This window comes from Talpa occidentalis, unplaced genomic scaffold (assembly GCF_014898055.3).
Source record: "Talpa occidentalis isolate TD23 unplaced genomic scaffold, MPIMG_talOcc4v2.1 talOcc4.3, whole genome shotgun sequence".
Taxonomy (NCBI): domain Eukaryota; kingdom Metazoa; phylum Chordata; class Mammalia; order Eulipotyphla; family Talpidae; genus Talpa; species Talpa occidentalis.
The window spans coordinates 91552743-91575224 of NW_023603184.1; the positions used below are offsets into that span (position 1 = coordinate 91552743).

Sequence of the window (22482 nt, forward strand, 5' to 3'; positions counted from 1 at the left end):
CCCTGGGCAAGCCTCCCTGCCTGCTGCACCAGGTCCTATTGCCTCCTGGACTGTGCTCTCAAATGGCCATTTAACTTCTGAGAAGTGGTAGCAAAAAGACTGACGTTGCTAGTGACAACTAACCTCTCAATAAAGGAAAACAACAACAAAAACTCTTATCAGTGCCTTGCAAATCTACTCTTTTTGTCCATTCTAGGTATCCATCAATGTTTCTTAAAATGAACCATTTAACTTTTAATTGCTGCATACCAGGTTGGTTTATGTGCTTCTGTTTCTCAGCATTCCACAGATGCCACATTACTCAAAACTGTGCTTTGGTACATCTTCGCAGATTTCTCCCTCTCTGCCCTGCACAGCCTCCCTGCTTGAGGTTCTCATGTAGCAGCTGCTTGCATACCCTGCTGACATCCATCCACAGCACATGTCCAGCCAACTGAGCTAAATAGGAGAGAGCCTGGCTTCAGTTTGGTGCACTGGCTATGCTCCAGGACTTTGCCATTCCTGTCTTTCCATCTGATGTTAAGTGTTTTGTTGAAGAGGCAGATTTAAATACTTCAGTGAGGGCAGAGCCAAGTTTCATAGCTCTATAAAAGGTGCATAATTATTATTTCATTTCTCTGATTTTCATAGTGTCTTCTCTGAGCATGTGCATGATATCATCATGCAGAAATGTTTGACTAGGTAAGGTTTTCCTTTCTAAAACAGGTTGCGACCTTGAGCTTCATACTGATTTTTCAGTATAAAAAGTATCTTGAAAACTACAGGATTATTTGTAATCACTTGGGGTCTTTCCAAAATATGTACTTCAGGGGCATGTATGTTGGTATCAAGCTGTTCTTGACAATATTTATGAAGTATATTTGATCATGCTTACCGCCTTACTGAGCTTTTCTGAGGGCTAAAGTACTTAGCAAAGTAAAATAGAGTGAAATGGAAGTCTTTTATTTGACTTTGCTTTACTGGATTCATGATGGAAAGTTGACTGCACATGGATTTACAGTATGCTGATTGTGAAATCTCAAGTTCTTATTGAGTACATGTGAACAATCATGGTTTAGGACCTGGGATAATCTAAACTGACTGATGATGTAATAAACATAGGCAACATCTTCATCATGATTACTGGAAATATGTACTGACATTAGCGACCTCCAGGTCCTGTAGAAGTCAGATCCCTGCCTTTGCTGCTTAGAAGTTTCTTCTGAGATGGATAGCCTCCTATTTCGCGGGGTGCGGGTGGTATGAGAAGAGGGTTTCCTCGAGGAATTTTCAGAAAAACTGGAGCCCACATTCCTAAGCTAGTACCCTGGACTGGACTGGACTGGAAACCTTAGGTTGAATTGTTTCTCAAGTTCCTTTGAGCTTTAAAATTCTTAATATGCCTCACCTTCAGTTCCTGCCTCTATTTATCCCCTGATATCTTACATGTGCAATTGAGGTTTCTTCTCATCATCCCTCACCTTCAACAGTCTTCATTCTCCCCAGTTACCTTCCACATGGACCACTGTAATCACTTCTGACTGAACTGTTGCCCCCTCCAGATTTCTCTTGGGTCTCTCAGCCCAGCCAGTCTCCTGTCAAACAAAATGTTTCCAAGGCACCACTACCCTTAAAAAAATACCCACATGCACTTGGTGCACTTAGAGACTAAGAGATTCACAGTCATGCTGACTCACGTGCTTAGAGGTGCTAATGGTGAGATCAGCTGTTTGTTTACATATGGTATCACCTCTACAGTATGCTAGAGATGGTTTTTGTAAGAATAAAAGTAGGCATAAAAGCAAAGAATAGTGAGTGCACTGTTTTAAAATAAACTTTTGGCACAAATCCTTGAGACTTTCTGCCCTGTGGTCTTCTATTTATATATTTAAGAATGCTGTGGGAATTCTTGGTAAGAAGTGTTAAAAGACTTGAGGCCTATCTTATACCTCTCTTAGCCTTGCTATCCACATCTGTTTTGCATAAAGCCTGTTAGAACCTCCCCTCTTTGGAATTCTTCAGACTAATTAAAACCTTGAGTTATAACACATGTGAAGGAATTGGAACAGCTCCTGGAAGCAACGTTTGTCAGATGATAGCAGCACTATCCAAGTATTTCACTGTACTTGCTATGCTTCTGATATTTCATAGATGCATGTCAACTCATGTAGAAGATATGTTGAAAGGAATTTCAGTGATGCTTTAATTTGTTTCTTATTTAATTGCTAACCTGTTCTAACACTTTAGCTGCAGTCTCTTGATCCTCTCTTCACCTCCAGTTTGCTCCTTCTTCTAGGATTCAAAACTATGGTGATAACTTATAAGCAAATAATTCAGTGGTTGACTAAGGGAACTTTGTACTAAAAGCAAATACTTTAAGTAACTTTATAAGATTAAGAATATGTTTATAGAATGAAATTATATTTTCATAAATTCATGTTTTATCAATTTTGGGGGGACATCCACTTGTGATTTTTTAAATTGTACTTTTTTTAAAAAGATTTATTTTATTATTTATTTATTTATACAAGCACACTAGGTAAAGTCAGAAGCGTGGGAGGGTGAGATATATTCTTTGGTGAGAATTCACCAGAGCCAGAGCGGGGAGCAGAGCAGGCAGAAGGACCGAAGTACACTGCTGAGGGGAGCAGCGGGCGGCAGGAGAGGTCTGCACGCCATGTGGGACCCTGCTCCGGTGGCCGGGGAGCAGCCGGGGATCGAACCAGTGCTGCAGAGGCTGCGGGCAGCTTCGCAACCCAGCGCTCAACCGCTGCGCCACCGGGGAGGCCCCTAAATTGTACTTTCAAAATTAAGTCATTACATTTCTCTTTAAAATTTTATGTTAAAATTTTGGACAGTCCAAATATTTTAAATACCTCCTATTTTTTTAATTGGAAATTTTGGCAGGCTGGGGAAAGTAGGTATAAGTCATTTACTTAGAATTGTTTTTAGTCACAAGCTAGGTAAATGAAATATTTTGAGTTACTGACTCAAAGTACAGCATTATTCTGTAGTTAAGAAGAAAATATGATGCTTATAATGTTATTGAAAGTTTTCCTTTAACTATATAAGTTCAAATTGTTCTTTATGTACACCATTTTGAAAGCACTCTTTTGTTATATAATTTCTGATTTGTTGTTTTGGGGCATTCGTTCACTACCTTTTTGTATGTGTTAGAATTTACCAGTCCTGGATGATTGGTAAAAACGGATTGCTGTGCTCTGTTGCTAGAGTTTCTAAGTCAGCAGGTCTGGAAGGATTGCTGATCCTGTTGAACTATACGCTTTTAGAACCAGTGCTTTAGGAATTCTAGTAAATAGTGATCTATTATGATTTTCAGATATAAGTGTTGAAATACAGGTGGACATAAGAAAGGTAAGAGATTGACCATCAGGTTTACTATTCATAAAGATATATTTGCTTTTTAACTATACTGCATTTTTCACTGTTCTCAGGATGTTGCAAATGAACAAATGAATGTTCAAACCACCCATTTCCTCTTAAAAACTTTACTGATTGAACTTTGAATATTGGATAGTTACTGAGTTTACCAACTTGTATTCCTGAGGAATGATTACCTTCTTGATAATTTAGTCCTTCTACTAGCAAGAGTGGTTGACAATTTAAACAAAAAATTAAGCCTTCATGCTTCTCTTACTTATTAGTCATAATTATTTACTGAAATAGTAAGTATTAACTTACAAAAAGTTTCTTTGAGGATTATTTGGGTTCATTTTTTCATGCTGGCCTCAGGAGTTTCTAAATAGCCTTTAAAAAATCCTTATTAGGGCCTCTCAGGTGGCGCAGTGGTTGAGTGCTGGGTTGCAAAGCTGCCCACAGCCTCTGCGGCGCCGGTTCGATCCCCGGCTGCTCCCCGGCCACCGGAGGAGGGTCCCACATGGTGCGCAGACCTTTCCTGCCTCCAGCTGCTCCCCTCAGCAGTGTACTTCGGTCCTTCTGCCTGCTCTGCTCCCCGCTCTAGCTCTGGTGAATTCTCTCACCCTCCCTCGCTTCTGACTGTACCCAGTGCTTGTATAAATAAATAAATATATCTTCAAAAAAAAAGATTAAAAAAATCCTTATTAACTAATCTGGAATATAAGTGTACTGTTTAACACAAGTTAGATATTATTTTTATATTGTACAAATTCATGGGAATTCCCAATTTGTTATTATATCCTCACTGAGTTCATTATAGTTCCTAAAATATTGAATATCTTTGCAAAACATTATATTTTCTAGTTAGTGTTGTTTCAGGTTCATTTTTATGAATGTCTTGTTGATTATCACATACAAGAATTACTCTAGAGGGCCTTCCCGGTGGCGCAGCAGTTGAGCACTGGGTTGTGAAGCTGCCTGCAGCCTCTGCAGCGCTGGTTCCATCCCCGGCTGCTCCCTGGCCACCAGAGGAGGGTCCCACATGGCACACAGACCTCTCCTGCCGCCCGCTGCTCCCCTCAGCAGTGTGCTTCGGTCCTTCTGCCTGCTCTGCTCCCCGCTCTGGCTCTGCTGAATTCTCTCACCCTCCTGCATTTCTGACTGTACCCAGTGCATGTATAAATAGATAAATAGATAGAAAGATAAATAAATCTTTAAAAAAAAAAGAATTACTGTAGATTGCCAAAATGCCTGTTCATACCAGTTTTCACAAAGGTGTTCTGCTACACAAGCATATAGACAGAGAAACTTAATATTTTAGGTGAAAAATTAAGAGGAAGTTCCATCATGTTCTGTCTCTGATGCCATGATTTATGGACTCTTGCTGATAAAGTGTTTCTATATTGCTCCTTACTTCATGAGGATATTCTAAAGTGATACAGATAATTATTTTGGATAACTTAACATAGAGTTAAGAAAGGATTCTGTACACCACAAACTTAGGAAAATCATGAATTCAGCTGTGAGTATAATGAATATGAGTGCCTGGAATGAAATTCTGTTGATGGTCAGAAAACATGAAAATAAAAACTGAGCTCAGGGTTCCAGAATCACTTTTAGTGCTTAGCCTAGAAGTGATCATCAAAGCCTTACGGTTTCACCCATTACTCTGAAAGTAAATTTTCCAGGCAAAGCAAAGTCAAACCCTTGGAACTCCTGAAGCTTAGGAGGAATCAGGAGTCAGAATATAGAAACCAGGTCAAGTGACCAGAACTTTACTGAGGCCAAGTTTCTTCCTTCTGCGCCATGCTGCCTGCTAACAGGTAAACTATTTTTGATAAACTACTAAATTTTTGATAAACTAATAAAAAAAAATCTCCTGTGCATATGTAACTTACATTTGTGGTGGAGATTATTAGAAGAACGTGTTTAGTGTAAGATGGTAAAAAAGGTTGTCAAGGGCAGAAAAGACGTGAGGACCATGGATAGAAGGCCTCTCAGTTGAGGTGGCTCAGCATAATGAGCTAAATGACAGAGCTGGAAAGGGAGCCTGTCCAGTGTGGAGCAGCAAGTGCAGAGGCAGTTAGAGGAGAGGTGTGGAATCCAGAGGTGTGGGGGAAAACTCTGGATTACTCAAGAGGCACATACTTTTACTGCAGGTTTGTAGAGTACTGATTCTGATACATTAAGTGAAGCTTTTGGAAAATAGTAAACCTGGATGTTTTGCCCTCAAAGCTAGATGGTAAAATTTGAGTTTAAAAAAAGATTATATAGTATAAAGATAGTATAGCACCTCTGTATTGGAAGGGGACAGACACATTTCTTTTAGAATTGTATTGCTTTGGGGCCTCCCTGGTGGCGTGGCGGTTGAGCGCTGGGTTGCAAAGCTGCCCGCAGCCTCTGCAGCGCCGGTTCGATCCCCAGCTGCTCCCCGGCCACCAGAGGAGGGTCCCGCATGGCGCGCAGACCTCTCCTGCCGCCCGCTGCTCCCCTCAGCAGTGTACTTCTGTCCTTCTGCCTGCTCTGCTCCCCGCTCTGGCTCTGCTGAATTCTCTCACCCTCCCGCGCATCTGACTGTACCCAGTGCTTGTATAAATAAATAAATCTTTAAAAAAAAAAAAAAAAAAAAGAATTGTATTGCTTTGGTTGCACATGACAATGGAAAGAAAGAATCCTGCCTAAACCAGAAGACCCTATAGCAAAACTATGGGCAAGTGTGTCCCAGTTCTGAGCTTCTGGTCATCTCTTTTTCAGTACAGTTCTTGATGTTGTGATTTCCTCTGGGAGCCTCAGGACTGCTTATGGTTGAGAACTGGAGAAGCCCAGAAGGAGCAGCTCCTGCTTTCACTTTTGTATTGATGTTATTGAGAAAAAATGTTTATTTAGAAAAAAGGGTTAAGAAATAAATACAGAGTACCACACACACCTAGATGATCTTTAAAATTCTTCCTATTTCTAGAGTTTTGTGAAGCTATTTTTTTAGTCTTCAGTGTTGCTACCATGTATATGTTGGTGCCACATAATTTAGCTACAAAAATGTTGAGATGTGTGTTAGTGACCTCAGGCATTTCTGAGAGAAGTGCTTCTTGACTAATTTTGTATTTGGCACAAGGAATTTCTACTATGTTAAATGCTATTTGTTGTGTGATTCTATTTGAAACCTAATCAAGAGCTGGTAATTTTCTCTTTAAAATTTATTCTTATGTTTATTTTTAACTGTTCAGTTAAACATGACTTTAGAATATTCAAAAACTCGGACGAGAATAGGAAAGAGGCATTAGAGTGAAAATTCCCCCATTCCCTGTCATATGCTTATATGAAATGTGGTCACGAAGTCCCTGTAGATGTAATTTCTCCTGGTTTTATTCTTAGGATGCATGGGCCAGCCAACTTCTGCTTAAAATATTTTATTTTGACCTGGGAAATTAACTCAAAAGTTAACAGAAGAGCTAAGTGTTTTCTAAAAGTAGTATAGCTAGTTTATGGTCAGTCTTCAGGGTTGCATTCACTTTAAAGGACATAATCTAGTGAGATTTTGCTTCCACTACTTTGTCTCTCAAGAATAACAGTATAGTATTACAAAAATTCGAGCATAGGAAATGGTCCAGTGATTCCCCCTGATCAATAAAAATCCCGTTCCATCCAGCCATGCACTGTTTGTTCTGTCTTCCTTTGAAGGTTGTGGTGGCATTCCCATCACTTGGGCGTTTTCGCATTCTGAACACCTATCATGATCTACATATTTTGCTATGGTGTGGGTTGGTATGTGATTCATAAATGATTGAATCAGATACCTCACGTTCAAATCTAGAACACAACCTGTGTGTTTCTCAATTTTTTCTCTGTGACCAGTGTGAAGGTATGAAGACGAGTATGTGCTGTTTAATGAAGTGGCTTTGTTGTGATGTAATTTCAGTAGCTGGTGAAGGCAGCTGTTAGTCGAAAGTGAATTGAAGGCCAGCTGGTTTAGATATCACAGTGGTGAAGATCAGTGGTACTATGAAGCTGGGACTCAGTTATGGCAACATGAGACCATCCCAACAGACTTTCTCAGATATGTTTACCTGATACTTTCTGGCTCCATCCCTTACTTAACTGGCCCCATTTGAAAAACTCAACTTCTTGGGGTCTTGAAGGTATTGATAGAGAAACAGACTTTGACACCTTGGTTAGCTAAGTATTTTTCAATTCTTTTGTGACTGTCAGATTTTTTAAGTTAACACTGATGTGTTGCTTAAACTTTCTTTCATTTCTCTCATAGATAGCAAAAGAATAGAGGGAATATATTAAACAATCAGTAAAAGTGATGTTTCAGACCTTGGGGTTCATTGAACTTCCTGAATGTGGGCTCTCTAAATCTTTGTTGCCCATGAAATGGAGGGCGAGGGGAATGCAGTGCTCTCCAGTAAGCTTTTGTCCTTTAAAATTTCCTGGATACATCCCTAGTTAACATCTTCCACCTCTGCTTTTTGTGGCTCTCCCACATACTATTGGCAGCCTTAGTCCTTCAATACGTACATCTCATTTCCCCCTACCACAGAGCATTTTATCCCATAGACATACCATATAATGCAATGAAAATAGAAATGAAGATGCTAATGAGGGAAAGTCAAACTACTGCAAGTTTTAGGCAAGTCTTAGTTCCCACTGGCAATTCTTGAATGTGTTTTGTAAAAGATTATTTGATATATGGGTAGAAAATGGATACTGAGACCCAGGTGCTCTCGGAGTAGTAGTGGTAACTCAGAAAGGAAGAGAGAATCGTTGGGCTATAGAATGAGCAGGTTACCTTGTTAGTATCTTTTTCTACCTCAGCACAGTGCCAACTTGCTCCATCTTCTCCAGATATTAAATGCCTTATGTATAAATGGCACTAATGTTCAGTGTTGCTGTAATTCAGATTGTACTTTTGATGCATCCTTTATAATCCTAGTAGGCTGATTTGGCATCAAATTTTTATATTCACACTATTACCTTAATTGTATAGAGGTTCTGGGGTGACTGTGGAAAATCGCCTAACATGTGTTCTCTTTCTTTGCACTGCCAGGGTTCTAAATATTTATCAATCATTACTTATTTATCTCCTGTAATGTCATACTTTATTAGTGAATGTTCCACCTTTAGAAGGCATTAGGTAGATTCCTTGCAGTATCTCACAGAAATATGAGCACATCCCTATCTGTCCCATCAGTGACTTCAAACCATATTTTATGATCTTTTCATAAAGGCACATTTCTCACACACCCCCTTTCAAAATGACATAAGAGTATACCTACGACACAGTATTTTAACTCACAATAGTCGTTCTTTGTGATTTGGTTATGTTACAATAATTTAGATTGTGACAGTTTATGAATTTGTAATAAATTCACTATGATAGACAATATACTGAATTTATATTTGACTTCTTGAGTAAATAAAGTATTAATCAAAAAAGGTAATAAAATTTTAAGATTGATAAATATACTTAGTTTTTTGAATTATGTTACTAGACTGCTTCAGTATTGTCAAGTGCTGCTTTTGATCTATTTATTAGATCAGGGCAGATATTTGTATTTTTATTAGCAGCAATAAAAAACATGTATTTAATGTAGAATAATCCAAGACTTTTATTTTTCTGCCCATTTAATTTGAACAGTACACGTTTCAGTACTTTGAGATATAATTAAAGACATTTGTAACTGCTTTTCAGGTGATCTTGGGAACCACAACTCTTACTTATAGGTGCACATGAGAAGCACACATTATTATATGCCACATCTGCAGCTGAAAATTTAGAAATACTAGCATGACATATTATGGCATGGGCTATGTATCTCTTACTAATGGAATGTAGCTTACTTGTCTTGTTATTTGTTTAAGTTATTTGTTAAGTTCTTCCTTTAAGGAAGTCAAATACCTCACCTAAAAAAGATACAAGTTACCTAGCTGGGAAGATTGAATATGATTGTTTCTGGTATTTTTAATCTTTTCAGTGCCAACTACTGAACGAAAGATGGCTTTAGGGAAGGCGTCGTTTGTTCAGTGGTTCTTTGTTTTTAAATAGGAGCCATCCTAACATATTAAACATTTTTTACTAAGTGCACCAGTATAGTGCCATTTTCTGTTTCCAGCTCCACATAGTAAAACCAGTTTTGTCAGCAGGAATTAACTGCCCCACCACAAGTGTTAGACACCAACAAAAACACATAGGAAACACAGATCCTGGTTTCAGCAAACTTAAATCTAAATCCATGAGGGAACATTTTATTTTTTTTTTTTTTTTTTTTAAAGATTTTTTTTTTTTTTTTATTTATGTATACAAGAACTGGGTACAGTCAGAAGCGCTGGAGGGTGAGAGAATTCACCAGAGCCAGAGCGGGGAGCAGAGCAGGCAGAAGGACGGAAGTACACTGCTGAGGGGAGCAGCGGGCGGCAGGAGAGGTCTGCGCGCCATGTAGGACCCTCCTCCGGTGGCCGGGGAGCAGCCGGGGATCGAACCGGCGCTGCAGAGGTTGTGGGCAGCTTCGCAACCCAGTGCTCAACCGCTGCGCCACAGGGGAGGCCCATGAGGGAACATTTTAAAGAGCAGATACCAATGAGTGAAACTGAGCACTGTGTGTTAAGAGTTTAACTGGATTGGTTGGACTAAAGGGGTGATTCATCAAAAAGACAAACACAAAAAAGGCAATTCTAGAGTACATTGAGAAATGTCTTGGCAAGGATGAAGCATGTGCAAAAGTAGAAAGGAGAAATGATCTTGTGAAGCTGGAGGCTGTGTGCTTGCTTTTCCGCTTGTGGAGCTGAGAAGACAGAGGTGGAACGGCTCAGGAAGGGCGGGGCTGGAACTCTGGTACAAAGAGGCTGAAGGGGCCAGTTATCCTTTCCCAGGTTCAAGCAGTTTATTGAAGGCACAAAGACTGCATCATTCAGAAGGGCTGTATTGAGGGAGAACTGCTTCCAGCAAGATTTCCCCCAGTTTTGGGGTAGGCAGACATGGGGGACCCCTATCGTATTGCCTGCCACCTACTCAATGCCTCTGATTATTTTGGTGATTTATACTATTCCATCTCTCTCTCTCATTCTCCTACTATTCTTTGTCCTTCAAAGTCCAACTCAATTCCTCTTCTAGAAGACCACAAAGTGGTGAGGGAAGACCTCTGTGAATCTAAGTGAGTTGAGGGGGGAAAGAGATAAGTGGAAAAGGAAATGCACAAGTTACAAAACAGTCACAGAGCTTTTTCCCAAATCCTTAGAATTACTGGTCTTTATTTTCCACACCTATGTTGATTAGAAGTGTGATTTTGGTTCATTTGAAATAGTTTTACTTGAATGCTATATAATTTACTACTACTTTAAAACAAATGCCTTATCCTTTAGAAATGGTAAGTTGGAGAATTTATCTTAACTTTGAAATTTTTAATATATTAATTATGTGATGCATGACATTTTCTCAGTCAGTTGTGTCACCTGACTGAATTTCCTCTGGAAAACCATGGCTAATTGTATTTGTGGGGGGATGGGCTGGAGGAAAGGAGATATTAAAGTGAAACATTTGTTTTACAATTTTGTTTTTTTCATTTACATACAGAAAATATTTGCCTCTGCTGACTATGACATTTCATTTACATTTTACATGTGAAATAGGAGTGTATGTAAACAAGCTAGTCATAATAGGTACCCACTCTAAATCAGTCCTATTGGGTATTTTTAAGAAAATTCTCAGCAAAATATATTTAATTATAAGCGTGGGTGGTGTTAAAGCTACTAGGGATGGTGTGGATTACATCTTAATTTTTTTTTTTTTTTTTGTGGGACCCTCGCTGGTGGCCAGGGATCCAACTGGTGCTGCAGAGGCCGCGGGCAGCCTCGCAACTCAGCGCTCAACCACTGCGCCACCAGGGGAGGCCCTTAATTTTTAATTTTTTTAAAGATTATTTTTTATACAAGTACTGGGGTACAGGCCAGAAGTGCAGGAGGATGAGAGGATTCACCAGAGACAGAGCGGGAAGCAGAACAGGCAGATGGACCAAAATACTGCTGAGAGGAGCAGCGGGTGAGGCGGAAAAGGTCTCTGCACCATGTGGCTATCTCCCTGGCTGGCCAGGAGTCGAACCAGCACTGCAGAGGCTGCGGACAGCTTGACAGTGCTGCGCTCAACCTGCTGTGCCACAGGGGAGGCCCACATCTTAATTTTTTAAAGTGTTCTGATAACACCCTGTCTGAAGAGAAGTTTTTCTGGTTGCTTGTTACAAATTTGAAGACAATTCTATGTTATTAAATATTATAATAATGTTCATTTGTACTGCAGCTGTGTTCTTGGGGTGACCAGATTAGACACCCATAAGTGTTGTGGATTTCAGTGAGCACAGGCTTTATATAAAATTGTACAAAAAAAGGTAATTGTGTAGGGGCTTCGTGGATATCATTGTGGGAAACTGAACCATGTTATACCTGGTTCTTGGTTTTGAAATTATTTATATTTTAGATGATTAAGTGTACCATTTTTTGAAAGCAGAATTTATAAATAGATTATTAGATATAAATGATATGCCAAAATTGAGGTATAGTTCTGCAAAAGTTGCTTTAAACCAGTGAATATTGAAAGTTTTAAGTTTAATCAATGTGCCCATGGTGGCAGCACAATGCACCAGCATGGCAACTGCCCAACCATGGTGGAGATTTGTGGATTGGGGTTGCTGTGTGTAAAACACTCACAGGCAGGTCTATAAGTGTGTAAATATGTTCATATGTAGTAGGGTGACTGATAGATCTATGTTACTCATAATAACTTTTTCTTTTTTCTTTATTTTTTTTTATTACTCTTCCTTCAATTTCTAAATTGGAATGAATAATTGCTCAGCTGAATTGTTGTGTAAGGAGAATAGCTCACTAGTGGTAGAGACAAGGACTCCCCCAAATCATGTCACAGAATTTTCAAGTCACTGCTATCCTGAGCCTGCCCACTGTTTTTGCTGTTCCAAGAACTAGGACTAATTCTAAACCAGAGCTTTTATTTATTAAATAAAAGTTAACAGGATATCCGTGTTTTCCAAACAGCTTCTCTCTCTCACAGGCTCAGGGTAGCTTGCAGTGGTGAACCTAGAATTATGTCAAAAGAAAAGAGGTTGTTTCAAGAGATTTCATTTCAGCACAATCTCTATCACTTGTAATGAAAGATCTTACTGGAAAGATCTTTCCAGTCATCTTGCTGTTTGACTTCCCCCAATAAGAACAGAGTGTAGGTTTACTTTTCCTGTGCTACCTACTACCAACTGTACCCTGGTTTGAAACTGATGGTAAACTGAGGTGTAATGGAGCATAGTCACATTAATTCTCATCTGGATGTTGTAGCCTTTTCCTTGGCTGTAGTTTTTATAAGGTTCTTGATGGGGGGGGGATACATTTACTGATTCTTTATTTTATCCATATCCAGTCTTATCCTTATTGTATTGATTTTTCTATATTTCTTCCTTAGGGAGCAACTCTGTTTTCCTCCCTGTTGTATCTGGACACTCTCTCTGTGAGACTGTTTACACAAGTTTGGGAGTGATACTCGAGGGCATTTTGGTAGTCTCCTTCAACAGACCCCCTTGACAAGAAAGGACAGGTTTCCTAGGATTATAGTCATCATTCTATCCCCAGGGACATGCACATAAAGGACAGAGAATAATTGGTTTTTCTTAGAGCTTTTGCATGATGTATTCTTTTTGAAATCTTAAATGAAGGTGCCCTTACCACCCAACCCCCCGAGTTGCTCTTTAGATCCTCATTGTTTTCCCACTACTCTGAATCAACAACATCTGCCTTCTACACTCTTCTACTCCTCATCCATATTCTCTAACACCATGTCACATTTCCACCTTCACTGGAACATGGTACTGGAGTCAGTTGAGCTCTTTAAAGTCCATGAGGCCTATATGTCTCTTTCCCTTCCCTCATAACTTTTTCATCTTCTCTAGAGTTTTCTTTTTCTCTTCCTCCTCCTTCCCACCCCAATTTTAGATTGTTGGCATTTTCTGAACACAACACATCGTAACGTTTTATACCTCCCTGTCTTTGTGGGAATTCTGCTCGTCTCCGTTGCTTTTTCTACTGTGACATGCTTTATGCAGCTTTACTGTTGCATTTATCACACCATTTTTATTTTCTTTCTTGCTAGACTATGAGGTCTTTCAGCATCATGATGGCTGTGAAACCTAACACTGTCTGGAATATATATATATTTTTTTCCAATGGAAACATATATTGTCATTTTTTCCCTTGTTTCCTTCTTTCAATGAACAAACTGTTGAGCACCTACTATGTTTCAGGCACATTTTTGGTGCTGAGAATACAGTGATGATCCAAATGAAAGTGGTCCCTGCTCTCACCGCACCTAGAGTGTGGGGTTGGGGGGACACAGAACAGTGAATAGGAAATTACAGTGCTGTGCACGGCATACCCCATTTGTGATCAGCAGTATTCTAAAAGTTTTGAATTAGTTGGTATTTTTACTTGAACCTTTTCCAAAAAGATCTTTGGAGATGGTAAATGAAAAATGTACTTATATTCTTAAAAACAAAATATTGTATAAAGCATAGAGAATCTAAACTGAATAAAGAAAATTGAAAGTTAACAATCATTACTCTAAGTTCATGAAGATAAGAACAAAAGAAAGAATTATTACAGTTATTAACCTGCCATACTTTATTTTTGGATACTCTTAAATCTAGAATTCTCTTTCACTCTACAGAGCTACTTAAGAAATTGGAAGTCATTAGATGCATCATTGCTTGAATCAGCATTATTAAAAGTGACTTTAAGCATTACAGAAACCATGTTTTTGATCATACTCCAACTGAAAACTGTCAACTTTACCTTTTTACCTGTGCTTTTAGTAAAACACCTTATAGATTGCCATCTGTCTGAAACTGGACATGTTTTAGGCCAATCATTGTATACCCCAGGTGAGGAGTTGATCAGCCCTACAAAATTGCCAGTATGTTTCTGTACTGTTTCCACACGAATGTTCATGAAACAAATGTGAAAAATATAAATAAAATTTGCACCTGGCCTGACACAGGCTGGCTACTTTCTGTGGAACATTATTTATTTCTCTATTTAGAAACTAAGTTTTTTATAACATTGGTACACAACTTTTAACCCAAACAGGATTTCATCTTAATTTTGTTGGCAGGAATCTGTATTGAAAGTGCTTAAATTTTTCTCTACCTTTTTCTTCAAAGTACATAATGTTTTTCTTTTAATAGACTAACTTCACTGGAAAAATGGGGGAGAGCCAAATTTTAATTGTGAAGAATAAGGCAGTGCCTCTTTCTAGCTACATTTGCTCATTAATGATAGTGATTATTATAATGCTGCATTTCCCTTATGTTTCTTCCAATGTTAATAGGTTGATCTCAAGAGCAGGGTAGTCAAAGAAAAAGACAAAACATGTAGGCAACTATAGAGCTGAGACATACAGAGCGGAGGGGAAGGGAGAGGGATGAAAGTGGACAGAGGTGCCCATGGGACTGTGGTGAAGGTTCATGGGCAATATGGTGGCGGAGGTTTATGGGGCCTACACCTAAGGGGGAAAAATCAAATACTGTACAAAAATGAACAATGATGTACAAAAACTAAAAAGTCGAATGAAAAAAGAAAAACAAAAAAAGAAATTCCAGGTTATTTTTATACATCCTTGTGTAAGTCCTAAGACATTGAATAATCATTTAGTCAGTTCATACCAAAAAAAAAAAAAAAAAAAAAATGAAATCAGTATCATAAAGTAAGATAAGTTCATACTGGCTTGTATACTTTCTATCTTTAATAAACCTTGTAAATATTATTAAATGCCCAAGTCTTTGGTTTAAATAATTATACTATGTCTTTATTGCCTCTAGTAATTCACTTATAAATTGCCAGATTTCTAAATCCCCATATGTGATGTGCTAGTGAATTCATTAGTCCTTAATCTTTGTTAACATTAGCATTTGATATGAAAAGCTAATGATAAAAACAAATCCTTTATTTAAACAGCTTGAGATTTGATATGGTTTATCATACCCTTAATTGCAAATGGGATTTTTGAGAAATCTATTGAGTCTAAAGCAAATTTTTAAAAAATTTACTAAAATTAATTAGCACATTATAGGTGGGCTTTCCCCCACCTGGGTCCTTCTGTTGCACCTGGATAGTGTCCCCACTTACATATGCCTTTTGAAACCCTTCTTTGAGCACTTGCTCGTAGTGCATTTTCTATAGTGGTTTGTCTTGTCCCCCATTTTAGATGGCAAATTGGATTGGAGGTGAGGGTCTTACTGACCTTTATACTTTTCAGTAACACCTAGTTTAGAGTACGGCTCATAATTGGAAGATCACCAATGCATTAATGCAGTATGTCAAATTTAATTTTTCAGTCATAGGATATTTTTAAATAATGTAAATTTCCCCTCTTTATTCTCCATGCCTGTGTTGATGGTGTATCAGTTAGCATTACTTATTTATCATATATAAAAATATGTCATTCTGTATCTCAGTGTTTCAAACTATACCCATTTTAACTTTCTCACAGTTCTGGTGCTGGGAGGTGAGAGGATTCACCAGAGAGAGTGGGGAGCAGAACAGGCAGACTGACTGAAATACACTGCTGAGGGGAGCAGCGGGTGAGACAGGAGAGGTCTGCTGCACCATGTGGGTTGCTCCCTGGCCAGCCAGGGATCGCACTCATGCTGCAGTGGCTGGCAATAGCTTGATAGTGCTGTCTTTAACCCCTGCGCCACCAGGGAGGCTCCTCTGTGTCATCTTATGAAGAGCTCTTCCACAGCATAAGGATCTCAATGTTCAAGTGAAAAAGCTGCAGGGCCTCTTAGTTTAGTCTCAAAAGTTGGACAAAATCACATGTGCTACGTTATGTGAGTCACAGGAGACCAGCCCCACTTTAAAGGGGTGAGCAGTGCACTCTGCCTCCTCCTGGGAGCAGCAAAGGCCAGTCACCTGGAGTTGTTCTCTATGTATTTCATTCTGCTACATTAAATAAGAACATAAGCATATTTTACTGTCTTCAGCTCCTCACACTTCACATGTTGCTATCTTGTGAAACTTATTTAAAAATAGACTGAATCTTCAGTTTTCCTTAATTATTTGCTTAACACCATTTCTTGTGCCCTAACCCTTCCTCCACCATATTTTTTATTTGCTTGGAGAACTTCCTTTAAAGATTATAGAAGTCAAACATTTTGAGTCCTAAATTGCCTTCATTTGCCATCATATTTTAATCATACTTTTTGGTCAGTATGTGGAAGTGCTATTATTCACTGTAACTGATAAGAGTTCTGAGGATAACTGATTCTCATTCTTAGCAAACTGGTTTTTTTTTGTTTGTTTGTTTTTTTCCCCACCATGGTTGGGGATCCCAGTTGTTTGGGTCTAGATGTAGTGTATCTGTTCCATTCGTCTTTTCACTTACTGGCCCATGTTAAATGATTAATTTGCAGCTCTGAGAAGTTTTTATTTCATTTAGTATCTATTCCTCTTTTTTCCTCTCTTCCTAGTATTCCTAGTAAGTACATGTAAATCCTGCATCTAGTCTCCAAACTCGTCTCTTTCCTCCTTCCTCCCTCCCTCCCTCCCGCCCTCCCTCCCCAAACCCTTCTTTCTCAGAACACTTATTAAAGATCACTTTCATGGGATACCCTTTTTTTAACACAAAAATTAATAATTCTATTATTCTTTCTGCCAATTGAAATGCACAAAATGTACATATGGTTGAAAAACACCAAAAAGCAAATGTCTTCATTAACTACTGCCTATACCAGACAGCATCCCAAAAGTTTTCCACAGATCTTTTGATATCACAGTCCCTCTATCCCCACAGAAGTAATCACTCTCTGGAGTAGTGACAATCACTTTCTTGGTACCTGTGTATATATCCCTAATAAACACATTTTTATTTTGCCTGTTTTTAAAACTTTGCATAAGTAGAATTCTGTTTGTATTATTTCATGACTTGTTTCTTTTATTCAATATTATGCTCTCATTATGGGGGAGTTGCCATTTGTTTTATTGCTATAATTGAGATATATGGCATGAATATACCACAGTATATGTTTCTATCCCACTGGTAGTTGTCATTTGGGATGTTTGCAATTCCTGGCTTTCATAAAGAGAGCTGCCTTGTATGACCATACTTCTGTTTCTCTCCAGGTGTTCATGTGCAAGTGTCTATATAATCAGGAATGAGCTGTTGGGGATATATGTATCAGCAGCTCTACTAAAGTCAAAATGTATTCCAAAGTGATCGACCCTGCTACCTGTGATATTTACCATTGTTCCACATTCTCACCAAAGATTGACATTGATAAATGTTTTGCCATTCTGGTAGTTATGTATTGATGTCTCATTATAATCTGAATTTGGATTTTTCTAATTACTAAGGAGGTTGAGCATCTCATTATTGGCCATTTAGAGTTCCTCTTTTCTTAATTTACATATTTGCTTGTTTTGCTTATTTACATATCAATATCTTGCATTGATCTTTTGATTATAAAAATAAGTCCATGAGTCAAAACATTTAACTGTTCTAGTTTATTCTTTAGAATTACTATGCTGTTTGACATACAGTTCCCTTCTAAACAAATTCTTGCCAAGAAACTTTAATTTCTTGTGTGAAGTAATTAGAAGTTTAATATGTACCTCTCCAAGCTTCCTTTACAGTTGCAGGTTTTGGTAATGCTTATCTCTGGGATATTTCAAGACTAAAACTGTGAAGAGTTTATCCAGTACTCCTTTTAGAATGCTAAATAGAATTCATATGGTACTGAAATATGAATTTTGTATTTAACTTTTGAAGCATACTTCTAATTTCCCAATACTTCATTCTTGTGTAATATCTGCTCTAATTTCATTATAAGCAGAGCAAGGAAACTTAGTTTTGCAACATAGGATGTTCAGTATTTTTTTTTCCTGTTTCTACATTTATATCTGTTCATCTAATACTTACTTAAAATCTTTTATTATTCTATAATTAATATTTTAAATATTCAGCTTATTTTCCATCCTTTATTATTTTTCTTGATTTGTTTTTTAAGTTTCATTATCAGTTTTGAAATTGTTGTCATCATAACATTTTTCTGAGTGTTCAAAAGGAAGCCATGAGAGGTGTATTATACTTCAGGTTATTAGTGTAAAACAGGATAGAAAAAGTACAGAGAGACCAACACTTATTTAACTAGATGTGTTAAAGCATACTTTGACTCATAATTATCAGTAAGGAAAGCAAAGGTGAGTAAATAGAGGAAAATCCAATGTCTAGTTGATCTTCTCAGCGAGATTTAGCACAGAGAATTGTGGATTATTATCACCTGTTGTGAAAGTGGTGCTAGGTAGTAAGTCATAGGTTGACTCACATGCTGGTGCTTAGCCTACAAAGAGAGACTTCACTAATCACACTAGGATGTATGTGACTTGCATCTTTGAGTAGAAAAACTTCCTGTTAATAGTTCACTGTAAGAGTGAGACACACACACTTACACTGGTAGTTTCACAAAGAAAGCTTTCTCATCTTCATTAAAGACTACAGTGAAAACACAAAACCTCCATAGTTTTTCAAAAAGTATTTTACTGGGGTCAAAAGAATAAAATTCAACAGAAAGATAAAAACAGAGACCTGGGCAAAGAGAAATTCAGTAAGTAAAGGCTGGGATAAAATGACAATATAATTGGTCATAAACCCATTTCTGAGCTCTGTACAAGTCCAAACAGCAGAGGGCCTCCCTGGTGGTACAAGGGGTAAGGTGTTTGCACTATGAAACTGTCTTCAGAAACAGCAGAAAGGTTTCCATTATCATTCATTTCCCTCTGGAAAAGCAGAGTTCCTGGCCTTCAGGTGAAGCCTTTTTATAGAGAGGTGTGATGTGATAGACAACATTCTGAAGAATCCCAAGGAATATTCACATCAATTCATAAATGTAGAAGCGATCATCAGGTAAGGTAGGGTCAGCTTCCAGATTCAAAGAATTTTAGAATTTTGTTTCCTATTTTTTCTTAATTGATCAAACACTGTGTTTGATTTAGATATGTAGGATCACACCCTTCAGGTGTATGTTACGTGCCAAGCCCACCAGCAGGGCACTGAAAGCCATTCACTGTAGTCCATTGCACCCTCTCCCCACTTTATTCCCCAACTACTCTGGTTGTGTCTACAGTCACATTTCTAGGGTTTAACTGGTTTGATTTTATCTCACCCTTTGTTTTATTTCTTTATATTGCACATATAAATGAAATGATCCAGTATTTGTCTTTGTTCATCATTTCCGTCATAGCCATATAGAATCTCTTCTGTAAGATTCCTGTTACTTGATCCTGTGAACTGTGTTCAGAGTCCTCTGTATGGGGAAATGCATCACCTTTAGAAGCAATTCATTCTTGAAATTTTGAACATATGACTCTCAGCTCCAAAAAAAAAAAAAAAAAAAAGAAACTCCTGACTTTGTATGTGTGGCTGCAAACTTTAATTTTAAAGACAGTGATAATAGAGGCTAATACAAGTTTATTACAAAACTGTTAGATTTTGGCCTAGCTCATAGGATCACAATGTAAAAAGACTAAACTTTGTTGTCCATGGCAGTCCTTCAGAAGTTTGGAAGCTGATGTATAGTCCTTCTCTTCTTCAGGTTCAGCTTTCTTTTCCTATTCCATTAACTGTACTTTCTGTGTCCTCCACTAAGCTTGAAGTAATTAAGAAACACAAGCTGTCACTCATTTCAGCCCCATTCCTGAGCCTAGAAATAATGACTGATTCCTTGTACCATCGTTTTAATGCCCTTGTGTATTGATATTTGTGTACCACATATAACTGGAGGTAGATATGTCCTAAAGAGCCAGAAAGAGAAATGTCCATTCAGTTAGCTATCCCCCTCTTTCTGTCATCTTAAATACAATTATCAGCACAGTCTAAAATCATCTTGGGATTTGGGTAGCCTTGTCTCATTCATGGTTTTGCCTTTCTGCTTTGGAACCTAAAGTTCCTAAGTATTTTGCCCAGTGTGCTACTGAGCTAACCTAAATGCAAGACTCTACATTTATACCAGTTTTCATCTCATTAGAGGCAGTATCACAGTGTTTTTCATATTTTCATTTTATCATCTATATTCAGTATTCTTAGTCATCAAAGAACTTGAACATGACTTGTGTATGATTATTTACATTGTGGTTCCAGTTTTTGGTTAGTATTGGGTCAAGAGCAGACCTCTCACATTATGTTAGAAACCTCTACAAGTTAGTATATTTTGTTCAGTTATTTACAGATTGTGAGAGTCAGCAATTTACCATGTGTCAGCCCCACTTCTGTGTTGATTATTTTATCTTGGGGGACTTCTGACACCAAACACCAGGCCTCACTGGAGTCTAGACACACTGTATTTCCATGGTTATGCTGCCAAAGACAGAAATTTAGACCAATTTGACTTGACTTTTTCTTGGGTGTGCCCCTTTTTGGTTCTTACAGATCATCTCTTAGATAAAATCATTTTAAGAATCTCACCCAAAATCTATGTCTAGCTCTCTAGTTTGTAACATGAAAAGAGTCTACTTTCTTCTTTCCAAAAACAGCAATGGCATTTTTCTGCTTTCAGTTTTTGGCATCTCTTCCATTCTCTGTGATTTCCAGAAAGCCCCTCAAATGTTTCAGCAACATATTTGTAAAATTTTCAGATCCCTAGAATGTGATCATCCAAATCAGGTAGGATAGGTCACTGAGGAAAACTCAAGACCTAATTTCTCACAGTGTCTTTGCTAATGCTCATTGTTTTTTTTCTTTGCTAGTGGAAAGAAGAAATAATGTCATTCTGTGATTCAGATCTTAGCTCGATTCCTTCCAACGCCTTAAACTGTCTGAGAACCACAACAAACAAAATACTTTAATAGGTTCATAGCTTGGCAGTATTGTGGCATCCCTCCTCTGCCCCGTGTAGATTGTGATATTTCAGAATTTTTCCAAAATAAGGAGTAGGGAATTTCTCCTCCTCCCGCCCCCCTCAAGTTATGAATGGGTACCCTGGTTATCATTCTTTATTCCAGGAGTATTAACATTTGCCTACAATGTATCAGAGAATAGAAACATCATCCATTTCTTATGAAAATCTGCATAGTAGCAGTTGGTGTGGTTTTGTTTTCGTTTTTACAAATTTACAAGCTCTTCACAACTTCTTAGTGACTTGAGTGTTGTTATTCCATCATTTGAGTCTTAGTATGCTTTCCTTTGATTCAGATTTTGCTGCTTCATCTACCTGATGAGCCACACATGGCCAGTGGCCTCACCCCCACGTATATCTACTTACCTCCAAACATAACCCAGGGCAGAGTAGTCCTCAGAAAATTCCCATTTGATTTTATTCATTCATCATAGTCTGGATGGGAAATTTATTTTGGTACACTTACAGTGAGGGCATATAATTAAATAATATAGTTCTACATTTCTAGCGTAAGATTCCTCCTATTTATATAGTAAAGAATTAATAATTACAACCCCAGTGAAATTAATTTCTCCTTTTCTCAAAATTTCATTGTTCACTGAAGTTTTGCTTTTCTTTCCCATTGGTTATTTTATGATATTATACTCTTGACATTTAAAAATTTTGATTCTTGGCATTATATCTCTGTTGCATAGTAACATTTTGTTATTTGCAACCATCTGCTTATTTTAAGGTGTGTAGTTTTTCAATGGCGTGGAATACTTTCATAGCTTTACTTGCTTTAAATGCTAATCTAGGATTTTTATGTGTGTCGTTCTTTCTTGATAGACTTCATACTTTGTCTTTAATGAGCACTTGTTAAGTACAGAAATGAATTATTTTATCCAATTGATATTTTAAAGGTTGCCATAAAATTGTTCCACTGTAGTATATAAAGAATCACCCAATCCATTTTTATAAGGGAGGGTACTAGGACTCATTGAGGAGAGGTGTCAATCTCCTTGCCTTTCCATTTTGATCCTAGACTCACTAATTCCCAAATCTGAACCTCTTCCTCATCCAGGAGGAGACCCTTCCTTTCAGCTGAGGGTCCACCTGAGCTCCGGAAATGAGAGATTGGGAATGCACCTGCCGGAGCAGGCATAAGAACTCCATGAAGCTGGTATTAGGGGAAATGCATAAACTCATTGGA

At 38.0% G+C, this 22482-nt stretch overlaps 1 protein-coding gene across 1 annotated transcript in view; it reads left to right on the forward strand.

Annotated features, from left to right (window-relative positions):
- Positions 1–22482, forward strand: part of PKP4 (plakophilin 4) — a 233744-nt gene that overhangs the window by 50852 nt on the left and 160410 nt on the right. The window lies entirely within an intron of this gene.